This window comes from Cavia porcellus, unplaced genomic scaffold (assembly GCF_034190915.1).
Source record: "Cavia porcellus strain 051 isolate PalLab524CR breed Dunkin Hartley unplaced genomic scaffold, mCavPor4.1 scaffold_27, whole genome shotgun sequence".
Lineage (NCBI taxonomy): Eukaryota > Metazoa > Chordata > Mammalia > Rodentia > Caviidae > Cavia > Cavia porcellus.
In genome coordinates, this window is record NW_026947510.1 from 10654447 (window position 1) to 10672899 (window position 18453).

At 35.1% G+C, this 18453-nt stretch overlaps 1 protein-coding gene across 2 annotated transcripts in view; it reads right to left on the reverse strand.

The window, feature by feature from the left end:
• The window catches only part of St8sia6 (ST8 alpha-N-acetyl-neuraminide alpha-2,8-sialyltransferase 6), a 120170-nt gene that overhangs the window by 41043 nt on the left and 60674 nt on the right, over positions 1-18453 (reverse strand). The gene's annotated exons all lie outside the window — the stretch shown is intronic.

The following is an 18453-nucleotide window of genomic DNA, read 5'->3' on the forward strand; positions in this document are numbered from 1 at the left end:
GACAAGCATTGGAACAAGCCTATAGGTTTACCAACAAATAAGCAGATAAAGAAAATACAAAAACATAAAAATACATAATTTTTATGAAAACTTATAATCTTGGACCAAAATGTTAAGTGAAGCAAGTCAGACAGACAACATTAAATATTGAATGCTTCTTCTCATATGAGAACCCTCAAGCCAAAAGGAATAAATTGGCAATATAATAAGAAAATAAAGTCTCATGAATTGTAAGTGTTCTCATTTTATCCCTCTACATCTTTTCTGAAGCCTAGTAAAGAAGAAATAAGTATGTATCATACAATTCAAAACACCCAAGAACATGCACTTTGCAAATAATTATTGTGCTGGTTTAGGAATTTGTAAACTGCGCATCTCATAAACCAAACATTACAAACTGTCACCAAACACCAACTCACGTACATGTCTTATAGTCATTTTACCCAAGCTTTAATTCATTGACAATGATATTTCGTAGATGTTTATCATAAATACGTATCTCATGATTTTTTCCTACTCCAAATTGATAATTACATGGGAGGTAAAGATAAAATTTTCCCAAAATAACTTCCTGAAGATTTGACCTTGAACATGACATTAAAAAAATAGATTGGGCTAAGGTAAGGGAAATATACATGGACATAAAAACATGTAGGCACCATGGGTATCACTTAGGGGCATAGGCTAAGGTCTCAAGTCCCCAGTAGATCTCCTTCTATCAGAATTCCACTATAAAGTATTAATTCCTAAAACAGAGAATGCTGGTTAGCCTTTAGTAGTGCTCATTTGAAATCCAAATATCTCAAATTTTCTTTAATTTACTCTTAGTCATTAGTTTCCAGCCATTATAGACTAAGGGTTTCCAAAAATGGGAAAGAACACATGTTCCTGGGGGATGAAAAAAGAAAGAGAAGATAAGCAGACTAGACTGGGAAATTTACTTCCAAGCCCATATAAATAAAAAGAAGATTCTCCATTCTCCAAAGTTCACCTCTGAAAGAAAGTATTTCTTCTACATATAAAACAAATTTACCTTCCTTGTGGGACTCTCAGTGATGCTACCTACATGAATCAAAATATTTTTGCTTTAATTCCCACCAATCCATCTGAGAAGAGCTAAAACTCTTAAGACTGCATTAAATACTAGAAAAGATGGAAAGCAAAGAGCTACCACTGGGAGGAATTAAAAATAGTTTCATAACACACAGTTGTCTAACTCTAAACATAGGAGCTCACTCCCATGGGTTTGTCTTAGTATACTTTAAGTGTCTTGAGAGCTCTGGGCTCCGACCTGAGAACGTTGTGTAGATGTGATACTTTCCAGCTAAATGAACATCGCCTGTCTCCACATGGTGGAGGTCACCCAAAGACTCTTCTGCAAGCCACTGTTAAATCCCAAAGCAACACATGTTCAGCAATTTATCCAAAGCTTTCACTATGCTGGCCCTTTAGGAGAAACATATCACTGTGACTGTTTCCTGTCTGTAGAAGTCGTGTCTGCTGTCAACGCATGCATTTAAATTTTGTGTTAACATTGACAGGATAATAATCATAGTGCTATGTGTGCAAGGGCCTATGAACCAAGGTAACAAAAGAGTTGTTTTTTCACAAAGCTCAACTAAAGAAAAAGTAGAAAGGGACAAAGGCTCAATGTGACTGTATAATCAAACTAGTGAGAGTTGCAATCTTATTTTAGGTTATCAAAATAAAACATAATACGAAACATCAAATGAAAAAATTCAACCATGACACTAAATGTGCCAAAGTTTAAACTTTTTTCAATTTATTGGTTAGGCAAAAACAAGTAAAAGTTCTCAGGTTATATAGCTAAGATTAGTGAAATTGAAGATTTAGCTTTTAAGTTGTCAATCTAAATATTAGAACTATTGAAAATCTAAAATAAAACAGAAAACAATAAAAAATTAACAAAGAATTAGACATCAATGAGACAAACTCAAATGTTTTAAGATGGAGTAATTATATTTCTAGCATAATAAAGGGCACAAAATTGCAGAAATAATGGTAAAATTTTTTCCAAACTTAACAAAAACTATAAATCCAAGAATCTAAAGAGTCCCCAAGTCCCAAAACTCAATAAACATGAACAAAGACACAACATATAAAAATAAAACTGTTTAAACAAGTGAGAGAGAAAACTTTAAAAGCAATGGAAGAAAAAACATTATATACTAATGTTTAAGATATAAGAACTGCAGCAGAATTCTTGTTAGAAACGGGGCCAGCTGGAAGACAGTGGGAAAGTCACATTAAAATACAGCATGGGATTTTGGGGGACACTGTCTCTCTAGAATTCTACACTTAGAAATGTTTCAAAAATAAAGGTTAAACAATGGCTCTGTAAGACCTACAAAATAATTTGTGTATAGTGTAAGCAATGTTAAAGGAATCACTTTAGGCAGAAGAAAAATGAAACCACATTGGTATCTAGATTGACAGAATGCAATGAAGAGCTCTAGAAATATAACATGTAAACATATTTGGGAAACCTGTCCTCATTTTTTTTTTTCTTTTTTCTTTTTTTATCAGTACCAGCGATCGAACTCATGACTGCCTGCTTGCAAGGCAGGTGCTTATGATGCTGAGCTAAATCCCCAGCCCCTCCTGTCCTCATTTTTGCAAATCTCCTTAAAAAGATCATTGACAATTCAAAATGAACACAATAATATAATGTTAGAGTTATAACATAGGTGAAAATCACATGATTTGACAATAACTTAGCAAATTTGTAGGATGACAAAAATCAAAGTACTAAATTAATTACATTTCTATACACCAGCAAGAAATAATTAGAAATAAAATTAACATTTCTATTAACATCAAAAACATTAAATAGTAATAAATTTGACCAAGATACATAAGGTCTATAGACTGAAAAGTGTAAAATGCTGCCTAGAGAAACTAAAGAATTCCATAAATGAAGCCATCTCCCATGTCCACTTATCAGAAGACTCAAGATTGTCAATTTCCTGCAAATTTATCTATAGAGGTGATGAAATTTTGATCAAAATTCTATTGAAATTAACTATTTTCTGTTGATATTAAGAAGCTGACTCTAATATTTATATGGAAGTTTCAAAGATCTAGAATAGTCAACAGAATAAAAAAATGTAACGTGAAGTAGAAAGAGGTACACTGCCTGATTGCTGGACTTAGCAAAACAATCAGAGCAGAGAAAAATCAATATCAAAAGAATAGAAATTTCAGAAATAAAGCTGTTCAATATGGTAATTCAGTGGAAAAAGATTAATTTTTAATAAAAATTATTGAAACAACAAATAGCTACCTAAAAACAGTAACAACAAATTCTTACCTCATATACAAACATTAACCAAAATGGATCATTAACCTAAACATAAGACAAATAACTAAAAATTGGGCTAATGATTTGAGCAGACATATCACCAAATACAGTGGGTGGCAAACACATGAAAACATGCTCAACATCATTATTTACTAGGGAAAAACAAGTGAACATCACAATGAAATTGCATTACACATGCACCAGAGTAGCTGTAATGGAAAAGATGGACGCATTAAAATATTGGCAAGGAGTTGGGCAATTAGAACTTTCACATACTTCTGATGAAAAATAAAACATACAACTACTTTGGAAAGCCATTTTCCTTATCAACCTACAACGCAGCCCAGCTGTTGCACTCCTAGGGTATTCACCCAAGACAAAAGAAAACATATGCCCATACAAAAACTTGAACACTAATATTGAAAACAACTTTATTTATAAAAGTGGAAAACCAAAAACAATTCAAATATCTATCAAGGGATGAATAGATAAGCAAACTGTGGTATCTACATGACAAAGGAATATTGTTGCTTTTATTTAGCCTTAACAGGAAATAAACTATGAGTAGCTGCAAAAACCAGGGATTAATTTCAAAATAATTATGCTGAACAAAAAAAGCAAGACACAGAAAAAATACGCAATGCAGCCTGCCTCCAGAAAATGCAAACTAGCCCACAGCAGGAAAGCCTGTGAGGTTGCTGGGGATGGGTCGGCATGTGGAGGTGGGGAGACAGTGCAAGAGAGGAGTGGATTGCAAAAGAACTCCAGATAATTTTTGTGTGTGATGGGCATGTTCACAATCTTGATTCTGGTGATAGTATGGATATGCCAAGACCACTCAAACCTTACCCTTAAATTTGGGTTTACAACATTACTTTCTTCTCAAAGAACCTTAAAAATGTTCAATATTGGACTATATTTTTTATTTTCCAAGATGATATAACTAACATCATAAGGACTATTCTATCAGTCACTGTTGGGGATCTAACACACAAAATTTGAAATTCTAGTTACTATGAACCTAGAATATATTTAAATTGACATGCTTTTCAAAATTCCTTGGGTGACCAAGTTGCTAACTTCCATGAGCTCTCATAGTGCCCTGACCAATACTTCTGTAACAGCCTTTCTCATATTTAATTATGAGTTTATGTGTTGGTTTCCTTCTCTATCCCCTTCCTCTCAAGATTTTGATAGCTGACCATTTCTAGCCTGGTACAATCCCTAAGACATGTGGCTTACTTTTGTTAACCTAGGAAATATTTCAATATAAGACTGAAATACAATCAGGCCAATAAACCACTCAGAACAAGTGCAAAGCAGTATTTCCTTATGCTGTTGATTATGGTTTTTACTTGATAACTTCTCCCACTAGTGACTTTCACTGAACAGCTACCCTAAAATCACCCTGTATGAACATAAAGGCCTCTTTCAATGTTCAGAGTTCTCACATTAGCTCAGAGTTCTCACATTACAGCTCAATAACTAATTATTCATTTTTGTCAATCTGGTGGTCCAATCACTTAGCACCAAACGTGGCATCATATGTGTGTCTTCTGCTAGACTTTCGCCTTTTTCTTACGACTAACACATATGCTAACTGTACTAATCTTCCTCTTGAGCTCCCACTGAGGGTGGACAATGACGAATTTGCTGAATTGTTCACTTAGGAAATGGGGGAAGGGTTATGTTGCCATGTTAAAAGACATCTAATCTCTGCAACTGAAAAACAGGAAATGCAACACAATCTTGCCTTTTAACTCACTCTTGGACTTGAGAGTAATCTTTTGCAATCCTCTGTGTTGGTTAGGGTGGATGAAGACAGCTTGTCTTACCATCCTTCCTGTCTCTATCACTACTGTATTAGAACTGGCTCATTTGAGCAGACCGTTAAACTTTCAGGAATCTTGTGAGTAGGCTGGTAAAACATTGGTGCCGGAAATTGACCATGGTGTGAGTTTACATCAGAGTAGTTGGCAAATGTGATAAGTCGAGGATATCTACCACTCTCTTTGACCTAGTTGCTGAACATGACTGAGTTCCTCACTGCTCCTGTAGTTCTCTAGGTGAATTATGTAGTGTTAACTAACTTGCAACCATTTGCTATTCTCACAGTTTGAGCCTTACTGCTGTCTGGCCAGGAGCTCAGGAAGGACATGCCTGACTCTAAATCACACCTGATTTTCTGCACATTTCCATGTGTGGTGCACTTTACAAAGTACAGACCTCATTCTAAAGTCTTAGGAGGCAGCTCCACACACAACATTACTTCCATGATAATGGATGAAAAACTAACAGTTCTGAGAAGGTAAACAGCTTGCTCAATATTGCATTGTAAGAGGATAAGCTAAGAATTAAACTCATGTCTTTCGATCCACATTCCAGCTCTCTTTCCAATATATCATACTGATCTCATCTATTTTCATAATGAAACTGAAAATTAATCCCATCAGAAACATTTTCTGGTCTTAGGACATACAATCAATCACACTAAAAAAGTGACCATTTATTTTCAAAATAAATAATGTCTATTTAAATCATTATTAATAATATTCAAAATGACACATAAATAATACACTAAGTGACATGAAGTAAATATTATATTAAACCTGCTTAAATATTTTTCTAGAAATGTCTCCTAAGATCAAGGCCTACATGCTGTGACTAGTTTTATCTCAATTTAGACATTAATAGGGCTTTTTTAGTACTCTAATGCATGATTAATTGAAGCATTAAATATTTATTGGGTAGTGACTAGAGGTCACAAAATTAACTTGGGAATATTCATTTATTAGTTCCATTAGAACATCTGAGACACTGGCTTTAGTTTCCCTTAGATTTCTTCATGTTGCAAACCCACTTCTTTTCAAAATATTATCCAGTAATATTATGTTGGTAGGTTTCTGCAGGATGCTCTGTGCAGATCAAAAAGTCTTTTGTCACTGCTACCAGATCTCTTGGAGAGCTCAGCTCCGCATGAAAATAAATGCTGCAACTGATTACAGTGCTACAAGATTTTCAGTCAATATAACAAATCACTTCTAGTGGGCAATATTCTGTAAAGGAATGGCTGATGACTGTGTGAAAGTGAAACAAAGAGAAATATGTGATCCTTACCTGATTGGAGTCATGCTGTAGTACAAGCATTTCACCTACTCATGGGAAATTTCACTTTACATTGGTTTTCAACAGAGCCTGGTGCCAGCTCCTAATCAGAATTCTGTAGGTATTATCAATCAGCATGTGAAAAAGGGATCTCAAACTTTAATTCTCTCCATAACTTTTAATGTCTTTGAGGCAAGTTAAATAAACACTACAAAGTAGCTTCAGAGATGAACTCCTAAAGATGCCAATGTACTTCTTCACAGCCACAGTATAATCTCTAATGTACAAACTGCATTATTAAAAAAAAGTCAGATATTGATTTTTTTTAACAAAGAATACATCTATGTCCTAGATAATTAAATTTGAGAGTACTGGTATTAATTATGTAAGATCCATACTAGGAAATGCTGCAAGCAGTGAAGAACCTTAGTCAACCAAGAGGGGAGGGAATGTCTCTTCACAAAGGGGTGGGAAGAGATACAGAGAACACTACACAGACTGGTGACATGCTCAAGACCAGCAGGAAGGTAAGGCAGGAGAGCTGTCCAAGCCCGTGTCCACAGGTTATCCAGTAAGGTCACAGGCAGAGAAGGGGACCAATGGGAAGTGTGATACGTAGCAGAAGAGGCTGTCATCCCTCACTGAGCCCTATCCAGAGATAAACATCTCAAATCCCACCCACCTTCCATTCTTTTGCCAATTGTTCTCACAGGCTGACATTAACCAGAAGCCAGAGGGTGAGAGAAACAAATTAATGTAGCTGAGGCAGCCAGTTTCCAGGAGCACAAAGCAAGAGGGAATAAACAAAGTACATCTGCATGGTCAACAGAGAATATATAGCTCAAACCGAAATCTATTCACAGTTCTATTTCATGATGGTATTTCGGAGTAACTGAATTTTAGTGCAGTAGAGTACAATGGTAACAATGCCAAAAATCAGGCAGGATCTCACAGCAGAACATAAAAATGTCATTTTCAGCATGTGGAAGTTTCTTCTTCACAAGTGTCTATAATATGCAAATATATCACCAAGATACAAAGAACAAATAGGGTTGGGGATTTAGCTCAGTGGCATAAGTGCCTGCCTGGCAAGGGAGAGGTCGTGAGTTCAATCCCCAGTACCGCAAAAAATAAAAATAAATAAAAAAATAAAAATAAAAATGAACCTGCTGGTTAGGATTTTTATATTTTCTCTTGTAACGCGAGCACTAATTTCTCAAGATAAAAGAACGATGGTCCACGTTTCAAGTTTACGGAAAGAAGTCTCCAGACATATTAGATGATATCCAGATTATGAGAGTAACAAATCAGTGATTTTATAATGTCATTAGCATATTGCTAACAATATGAGAGAACCAATAAATTTAGCATTTCTCTATCACCTGAATATTATAAAATTAGCATTACAATAGTGAAGGAACTAGCATGTTGAACACTTAGTAAGATTTTAAAATCATATGCTAATGGCTGTTAATTCTGAACCTTCCAACTCACATCTGTTTTCTTTGTAATAGCTCTACATCTATCACATAAACCTATAGCACTTACTCACTTATTTTATTGAATAAATTTTTTTTGGAATCTTCTATCTCTGGGGATTGGTTGTAGGCATCATAAATACACTCAACTAAACATAAAAATCCATGCTATCATACAGTTTATAGAGATTGTAGTATACGACTGACAGTGACTCATGCTAACATAAATTAATAGCATGTTGAAGTGATAGGTATTTCCATGTGCTAAGTAATACAAAGATAAATAAAGCAGGACAGTAGAGAAAAGAATATGTAGAATAAATTTGCAATTTATGTAAGGTCACCAGTGAAGCCTTCTCTAAGAGGAGCTATAACTGAGCAAAGTTTTAGAGGAGGTGATCAAACTATCCACATGAGAGGCGCTTAGTAAGGAAAGTACATTCTAGGCAAAGAAAAAGAACAATGACAAAGGATAGAGGTAGGGGTAGGCATGATATGTCCCAGGAACGTGATAATGTGGATTAAATTCACCCATGAAAGATTTGCCAATCCATTCATTAAGGTAACCGAAGATGAGATTGGAAAGGTAACAACAAATAAGATGCTATAGGCCTTGCTATTCCAAGCAGGGGCCTCAGATTAGCAGTACACAAGCCTACTAGAAATGCAGAGTTTCAGACTATATTCCAGACATACAAAGTCAGAACCTGTATTAAAACAAAATCCTTAAGGCATTTTAGGTACATTATAATCGTATCTTTAACAGCTTTCTTGAGGTATAACTTAGATACATACAACTAATCAATTTTAAGTGCACTATTCAATGATTATTATATTTGCTATATGTTTAATTGACATCACAATTTTTAAAAACCTTCATCACTTTGAAAAGAAATCCTGAATCCTTTACATATCATATGGGTATGATATACCCTGAATCCTTTAAATTTTGGTAGGTTGTGTCTTCATTTTAATTCATTTCAAAGTACTTTTTGATTTCTGCTTAGATGCACCAGATATTTGGGAGTGTGTGTTTAACTTCCACATATTTGTGAATTTCTCAAGTCATTTTTCAGTTATTGATTTAGAATTTTATTTCACTGTGATTGGAGAGCATATTTTTGTATTATTTATATTCTTTTAAATTTACTAAATTTTTTAAATGGTCTGCCAGATGGACTATCGTGGAGAATGTTTTGTGTATACTTGGAGAGAAATATATGTTTTGTTCTTGCTGAGAGAAGTATTCACACCATAGATATCTATTAGACTTGGTTTATTTATAGTGTTTTCCAAGTCTTGCATTTACTTATTGATGTATCTAAGTGTCCCACTGACTACTGGAAGTAGGGTATAGAATTTTCCAATTATTGTTATTTCTTGATTTCAGATCTTGCTTTTTGTATTTTGGTGATCTTTAATTAAGTGCATATTTGTCTATAATTATTTATTCCTGAATGATCTTTTTGTCATTATAGAATATCCCTCTTTATTTCTTAATTTTTTTTGTTTTAAATATTTATTTCGTCTTATACCAGCATAAGACTGCTTCGTGTGTTTGATGTTTGTGTGGCATATTTTTTTCTATCCCTTTTCTCTTAATCTACTTTATTTTTAAATTCAATGTGTATCTTCTGAAGACAGTAAAAATCTGCAATATGTCTCTTAAAGCAGTCTGGTAATCTCTGTCTTTAAATTGGGTGACATGATACATTAGATTTTAATACATTATTACTTATATACTTAGATTTATGTCTGTAGCTTTATTTTTACTACACATTTCATGTCTTTTTTGTTTCTATATTCCCCTTTGATTGCCTTCTTTTTCCTTAAGAGAATTTTTCTAATTTAATATAGCATTTTAATGCCTTTAATGATTTTTAATTAAGTGTATGCTGTATGATTTACCATACATATCCTAACACCATAATCACTTTCATATTTATACTGGCTTAACTGCAGAGAACCATTAATCCAATAAAGATCTATTCCCTTTTCTCTCCTCTGTGATATTATTGTTACATGTACAACATTTATTGATTTTAGAACTCTAGCTACACATTGTTGTGATCTTGACATCTCTAGTCATATCCTTAGCACAGTACACCTTTGCCCCCACCCACCTCCTTTAGGCTGTTATCAGCAAATATGTTACACATACATTTGAAAACTTGGAAGGGCCCTATAGACCACTTTAAGAACTTTGACTTTTATTTTGGAAATTGGAGGACATAGTAGCAGAGAAGTTACTGATCTGGATTTTTTTGGGTTTTTTGTTTTGTTTTGTTTTTTGTTTTTTTAGAGGATCTCTGTCTCCCTTATTGAAAACTCTCTTAAGAAAATAAGAGGTTAACACTGGGAAAACAATTTTGCTACAATCTGGAAGAGAGATAAAGGTGGCTTGTACCAGAGTGGGAGTGTGAAGTCAATAAGAAATCAGCAGCTTCTAGATTTGATTTGATGGTAGCAAATACGATTCAATGACAGACTAAAAATAGAATGGACAAGAAGAACCAAGTCAAGGATAAACCCAAGGTTTCAGACCTCAGCAAAAGGAAGATAAGGATGCCATTAACTGAAGGAGAGAGAATGCTGGGGTGTGAAGTGCAGGAGGAAGGTCAGTGTGAGACAGGTGAGGCATAAGGTCCCTTACAGACCTCTCAGGACAGTGTTGGTTGGGTACAGGTACAAACCCGTACCTGCACATGTAGGAAACAGTTCAGGCAGTAGATATACACTTGGGAATCATCAATGTACTGTTGGTATTTAAATCCAGGAGCATAAGATATCTTTGAGGGCTGAGAAAGAAAAGAAATGAAGCTGCAGACTAAGTTCTGAGCCATCCCAGTGTTAGAGTGAAGGGCAATTTAGAAGAATCTGCAGTGAAGTATGAGGAGGCAAGTATGTGTTTACATGTGACTCTCTTCATATATGGTGACCTACTAAAAGGTAGAAATGACATCCTTATGGCCTTGTTCATCACTCAAGACTTCTCAATCTGTTGTCAACCCTGCCCACCTTGAAAATGCTTCCCAATAAATAGGAGGCCCATCTCCATGTGTAGCAATAACTAGCCAGCAGCCATGATCTTACCAAAAACAGGCCTCAATGATCACCCAAGTTGCAATTAGAGTAACTACTATGCATAATAATCTTACATAAACATGGTATCACTTTATAAACATGGTAGGAGCTTAAGTAAAATAAATACAAAGGAGAGCTCTTTATAGTATTTTGGGAGATGGATTGCTTAAGTAGTATCACATTTTCAAATCAAATGCCTTTTTCTTTATAAATTTCTGGTTTATAATTCTGTTCCCATTAACAGTAGTACCATACACTTGTGAAAAAAAGAAACAAATCCTGGCTCTACCATTTGTAACTATCTGATGTTCCACAAGTCAGTGAAGGTCTCTGAGCCCATCTGTTTCACCAGTGTAATTATAATCATCATATGTACTCTAAAGAAATATTGGAAAGATTATCAATACATTTAAGTTACTTAGAAGTCCACAAAAATAGTAGCTGTTCTTAACACTATTGCCTTGGTAATAATATTGTCATGGTAATGAAAATAATGTTAAGATTATGAATTAAGTAACGAATTAGATATCTGTGAGTATGTCATAAATTACTCTAAAACTTAGTGGCTTAAAGCAACCAGAAATGTTATTATTGCACAGGTCAGGAATTCAACAGCAGCACAGCCTAGTGGTTCTGGTCCTGCATCTCTCACTAAGTTGCAGTCACTGCCAGGGCTGAAGGAGCAACTTCCAAGCATTTCATTCACATGGCCTCCAAGATGGTTCTGGGCATTGGAAGTAGGCCTCAGGCGCTTGCTGTGTGGACCACTCAAAGCTTTTATGACATGGAAGCTGGCATTTACCAGGGCAAGCAATCCACAAGACAGCAAGGCATAACTTATGAATTCTTTGATGCTATAGCCTTGAAAGTCATACATATTTATTTCTGCAATAGCTTACTAGCTGCCCAGACTGCATGACAGGGAATTGTGAACTCTGTAAATACCAGGAAGATGACCTCTGGGGCCATCTTGAAGGTCTGGATATAATAAAGAGTAAATAAATGATACCTTTAACACTGCCTATTATATTTATGTATTTTGAAAATAGTAAACATTTGCTTTCTTGTTTTCATATTGCTTTTTAACTTGCAAATAATTCTAATTATTTCCCGATGACTTTTGATTGTCATAGTCTTCTCATTAACAGTTTCTTTCTCATGATGAATTACTTGACAAAGTATGAGGACATTTTATGATGTGAATATCTAATCAACATTGGAGTTTAACTAGAAAGCTAGGGTTTCAATTTGCTCTGAAAGAAAATACAGTTTTGTTTCCACAAATACTTAAAATAATACACTATTTTAATCTTCATCATTGTAACAATAACTCTTATTGTTATTGTATTACTTAAAGAATTTAAGTTAGGATTTTTATGGTAATCTTTCAACATCAATAACCATACAGACAGACAGACACACACACACACACACACATACACACACACACACAGATAAAAGGTTTTCATTTGTCACTCTCCCACTAACAGATTTCTTGATTTTGAACAAGTCATAATTCCATCATTTATCTTTAAACTGAGGGGTTTTGACTTCTGAGAAGATTGCAGAGTGGTGAACAGCATCAAATCAGCCTCTCCAAGATTTGAAGTCCAGGAGCAATGAGAAGAAGGAGGGAAGTGAGTACCAGAGACCAAAAAAGGATCTGATGCAAGAACTGAATTCCATGGGGAGAGCAAAGAGAGGAACCTCAATGCAGAAGAGAGACGTGAAAAATGGTATTTTCTCCTGAATGTTAGCTGGCAGCTTGAACCTGCACAGGCAGAGGCATGGTTATTACAAGTGACTCTGGAAGCTTCCACAGAGACAAGTACCAGAGAAGCAGAGCAGTGGACACTGTGGGCTGCAGTGGCTGCTGAGTGATTCCAATTCTGGTTCAGACACCCCCAGGAGAAGGTGACTCTTCAGTCACCATTTTGGAAAGGGGCTAGCTGAAGCTGAGATTCAAAGTGGGTTGGCTCTTCTGGTGGCTCCCACTATAGGGTGAGACTCAGCCATGGGAGACACCCAGGGTCAGACAGCCAAGTTCAAGCCAGCAAAAGGCATCTAAAGTACTGAGGGCTGAAATACTCAGGTCTAAGACAGATATATATGAAATACTCTGGTCTTACAGCCAGAAACCAAGATCAGCCCAAACTTCAGTGAAGATGAGAACATATGCTTGCTGGATTACCCAGCACCCTGCCATAATTCTACTGTAGGCTTGCTGGGATCAACCAACACAGATTCAGGCTCTGTCTGTCTTCTTTGTCTACCAGTGACAATAGAGACAGGCCCTGAAGAAGACTTTGTTCTTCCTTTCTTTGTTTTTGTTTTTCCTGATTGTTTATTCTTGTTTTTATATGGATGTGAATATGGTTTCTAGTTTTTTGTTGTTGTTTTATTCTGTTCTTATTTGTTACTTCTTTCTTTCCTTCCAATTTTTTTTCAGCAGTTTCCCAAAGTTTACAAAATCTTCATTGTTCTTCTGCCTTACTTCTAATTCTTTGTCTTCTTCTCTTTCTCTATTTTTGGTTTTCATCTCCTTAAAATTGTCTCTGCTGAGGGCAAAGTCCCTCTATTGAGGGAACATTTACTGTATGCAACTTTCTGGCTTGTTTTAGGTTTTATTATATGACTATAAATCTTATTCACAGTTAAAGGTGGCAAATTTATAGTTACTACATTTTATCATTTTCTGGACTGTGTTTGATGCTCTGGCAATTATGGATTGAACTATTTTAGCCACAGTGACATAAAGTTATTCTAGTCAGTTGTTCTTCTGTTTACGCCAAGACAAAGATTGCCTAAGAATCACAAACAGTATTATAAGCCAGTACCAAAGAATTAGGGACTAGGCCATGTAGGCAGCAAATTCTCATCCCCATTAAACTGAAGAAGCAGAAACTTGTAACAGACTCGAAAGCCAAGAGATGCCTATACCTAGAAGACATCTCTGAAATGTAGTCATCTCCTAAGGAGATCTCATTTCTAACAATAAAGCTAACTACTAAGCACTTTACAAGCATCAATGTAAACTAAAAAATATGTAAAATGAAAAGACACAGAAGCAAGATGCAACCCCAGGCTTTCAGATGCCAAGGCAAATTCAGGGAGAAATGAGGTAGAACAAATCAAAGCCCACTCACTCAAACTCTCTGAAGTGGTAACCGTATTAGTAAAAAAGCAAATGAATACAGCTATAGGAAAGGCTAAATTAGAAATAATCTCTCAGGTAACTAAAGAGATGATGACCAAAATGAAAAATATGTTAGTGACTCTAGAGAAGCAATGGCATCTTTGAAACAGATTCAAACCGATATCAGGAGATTAAAATTTTATTCAAAATATACAAAGCACAATCAACCAACATTAGGATATAACATCAGATATAGACACAGAATTGCAGATAGTGACGATGAAAATGAAGACATTTAAAATAGCATAAAAAAATCAATCCCAAAGTGGCCAGATGATGCAAAGAAGAACAATATAAGATGGATCAGAGTCAATGAGAAAACAGTGGGTAGCACAAATGACATAAAAACCCTGTCACAGAAGTAATGACAGAAAACCTCCCAAGCAGAGAAAAAGAATTTAACATACACATAAGTGAGGCCTACTGAACTCTAATTAGCCATGATAAAAAAATCTACACCAAGGCATATAATAATCAAAATTCCAGAAATTCAGCACAAAGACAGACCATTAAAAGTTATTAAAGAAAAGAAACAAATCATCTATACAGGAAGCCTACCAGAATCACAGCTGACTTTTCAACACAAACCCTCAAGTCCAAAAGAGTTTGGAGAGAAATATTTCAAACCCTAAAGAAAATAACCTCCAGTGAATATTGATATACCCCACAAACCATCTTTCAAATCGATGGAGAAGTAAACATTTCCACAACAAAGAATACCTAAGGGAACTCATGACCACCAAACCAGCACTCCAACATGTTCTGAAGGACATTCTAGAAAGAGTACAATTCCATGAACCCTGTCTTGATTACTTTTCTTTCATTGCTGGAACAAAATACCTGACACTCAACGTGAACAAATGAAGAGTTTATTTGGTTCACAGTTTGTGGAGGTTACAGTCCACGATCAGCCTGCTCCAAGCAGAGTGGCACATGGCAGAGGGCAACAGTTATGATAGCAGAAAACAGTACAAGCAACACAAGCAAAAGGGGAGGAGCACAGAGACAAGACTCTTTCTGTTCCTTATATAGTATGAAGGCCACACCCACTTGGGTGTAGCACTCATACCCCCATAATCCCACATTGGACCGTCAGTTATTCACAATCTGTAGAAGCTCATCTCTGTGACTACATGAGGCTTTATGGGGGCATCCAGACTTATACCATTACAAACCCCAAAAGAATGAATCCACCAGGCAAGGCAAACAAATAGAGGAGAGAAGAGGTAATCAACAACAGGAAAATAGCATGACAAGGGTAAGTCAATACACATCAGTTCTAATTATCAGAGTAAATGGTCTCAATTCACCCATTAAAAGAAGCAGATTGGCAGAATGTGTCAAAAAACAAGATCCAACAATATGCTGCATTGAGAAAGATTTAACACAAAAAGAAAGTCATAGACTGAAAGTCAAAGGAAGGGAAATAATACTCCATGAAACAGGAACCTGCAGACAAAGCAATTTCAAGTCAAGACTGATCAAATGAGACAAAAACTACATTTTGATTTTACCAATCATAAATATATATGTAACAAATATTAACAGACATGCAAAATCAAAGAAGAATAAACTTCAGATATTTCTTAGTAAATGGATGCACCTTTAGACCATACACTTAAGTTAAATAAAAGGGACACACATATTTAAATATTGTATGGTTTCTCTGGTGTGAGAAAGCAAAAGGATAATGACCAAAAATGTGTAATAGATATTAAGAAGTGGGGAGAAAATGTTCAAATGGAAAGGGGAATAAGGAAGGGAGGGAGGAAAGGAAGAAAGAGAAAAGAATAGAAGCCAGGGATTTAGCTCAGTGGTGTAAGCACCTGCCTGGTAAGCACAAGGTCGTGAGTGCGATCCCAAGTACAAAAAAAAAAAAAAAAAAAAAGAATAGGAAGAAAAAATGGCAAAAGGAGAGGAAGAAGAGTTGAAAGGAGGGGAAGTGGTTGAGGGGAAAAGAAAATCAAGATATATCATGTACAGGTACAAATTCCCAATGATGAATGTGATCATTGCACATATCTAAAATGTACTGATAAAATTAATTTTAAAAAATAAAAATAAAAAATAAAACCAAGAGAATTAGATTTATTTAAAAAATAAGAGTTAAACTTGTTCATAGTACAAACAAGTTATATATATATATATATGTATAGTATGTATATATGAATGTAAGAAATTATTCCTTCAAGCCCTTAGATTGTGATTGTTTACTCTGAGCTACATAGTGGTAATTGCTAAATGACCTTAGCATAACTCTGGATATAAATGCAGCAATGGTTCAGAGAATTCTCTAATGGCTTCAGTCCGTACTTCATAGGCCTCCCAACTTAAAATTTCATATCAACAAACAAGTTACTAAGAGAAATTTAAGGCAATAAGAACAGGTTATGTTGGTGTGATTAGCTGCTCAGTGCTAACACCTTATTTTCTGGCCAATTCCTCTCCACCAGGAAAAGGAGCAGTAGTTCTCTCACAAGCTGAACAGAAAAAGCAAGTTGAAAGGTCCATAGTGGGCAGACAGACAAAACTGCATGTACCACTTTAGAAAACAATTAAACGGCCATGAATTTATTTATTTTTTTAATTTTTAAAAATTTTATTTAAAGAAAGACTAAACAAAACAGAAAATAGGTAGAAACAATATATACGTTCAAAGAAAAAAATAAACAGTAAGAAATCACTAGTTGATGTTTACATATTGTCGTTTTACAAATAGTTGTTCAAGATACAAAAATGGAACATGTAAAGTGGAAATTCAAACAGAGAGACTGCAAACAGTTCTGTTCAACTGTTCAACAAAAACTTAGTAACATAGTTGTTACTAAAAAAACAGAAAACGGGTAGAAACTACGTAATCTCAAAAAAAAAATAAACAGTAAGAAATCACTAGTTGATGACAGATTGTCTTCTTGCAAATAGTTATTCAAGATACTAAAGTAAGCATATAAAGTGGGGGTTCAAACAGTGAGATTGCAACCAGTTCTGTTCAACTATCCAACAAAAACTTAGAAATATGGTTATCAATCCTACACACTTAAACCTACATGCAGTTATCCATATCTTCAATTATGTTGACACTGAATAAACTCAAGCAGGCTAATATCACTCTGAACAAAGAATAATTGCTGGGTTTCACATTATGACACTCCAGGATCAGCACTGTGTATTTTAGTGTCTCTTTTTCTTCAAAGTATCTATTAATTTCATCATGTGTCATAAGATCAGTTCTCCTAAACTGTTTATAGATTCTACACATGCGTGAGTCTTACATGTATTTCTATCCTCTCTATATTAGAGTGAGAAATAAAACAAAGCAAGTAAAAACAAAACATATTCCTGTAAACACATGAAATGCAACAAACATATAAGACCATTGTACAAAGAGTTCTACCGTGGTTCCTGTGTTGTCTCTTGTTGTCTCCAATAGAATTGGCTATATCATCAGACATAGTATAATTGAATATATCAGTACATAACAGTATTAATAAAAACACAAGTCTATATATAGTATAGAACTTTAAAAACCAGCAGTTATCAAACCAGAATGTGTATCGTAGAGTCTTGTCATCTTCAGGATAATTGCCTATACTCTCAGACTTGATACTATCAATCATATCAGTTTTAAATAAAATCTTCTCTGCCTCATTTCTGTTATACTCTTTTTTGGCATCCGTTGTCTGCTTATCTTCTTCATTCTGTTTTCTGCTCCATTCATTGAGGCCTCTCTGCCACTGTTCCTGAAATCCAATTACTTTTCTCTTTAGAATGCCCTGCAGTATTCTCTGTAGAGTTGTGTTGGTGGTTGCAAATTTCCCAAGTTCCTCTTTGTCTTGGAAGCATCTTGTTTCTCCATTAATTTCTAGAGACAGTTTAGCAAGGTATATCAATCTGAGATGGAGGTTATTTTCTTTCAGAGCCTGGAATATTTTTCTCCAGGCTCTTCTTGACTTGATGGTTTGTGTCAAGAAGTCTGCCATTATTGTGAATGGCCTTCCTGTGTAGGTTATCTGTTTCTTGCCTCTAATAGCTTTTAACACTCTGTTCTTACATTGAATTTCTGGGATCTTGATTATTTTATGCCTGGATGTGGCTCTATTTTGGCTGTAGGTGGCTGGAGTTCTGTATGCCTCATATATCAGAATATCATTTCCTTTTCCTATGCTTGGGAAGTTTTCCTTAATTATTTCTGTGAATAACCTTTGTAGTAACCTTTGTAGTAACCTTCTTGACACAAACCATCAAGTCAAGAAGAGCCTGGAGAAAAA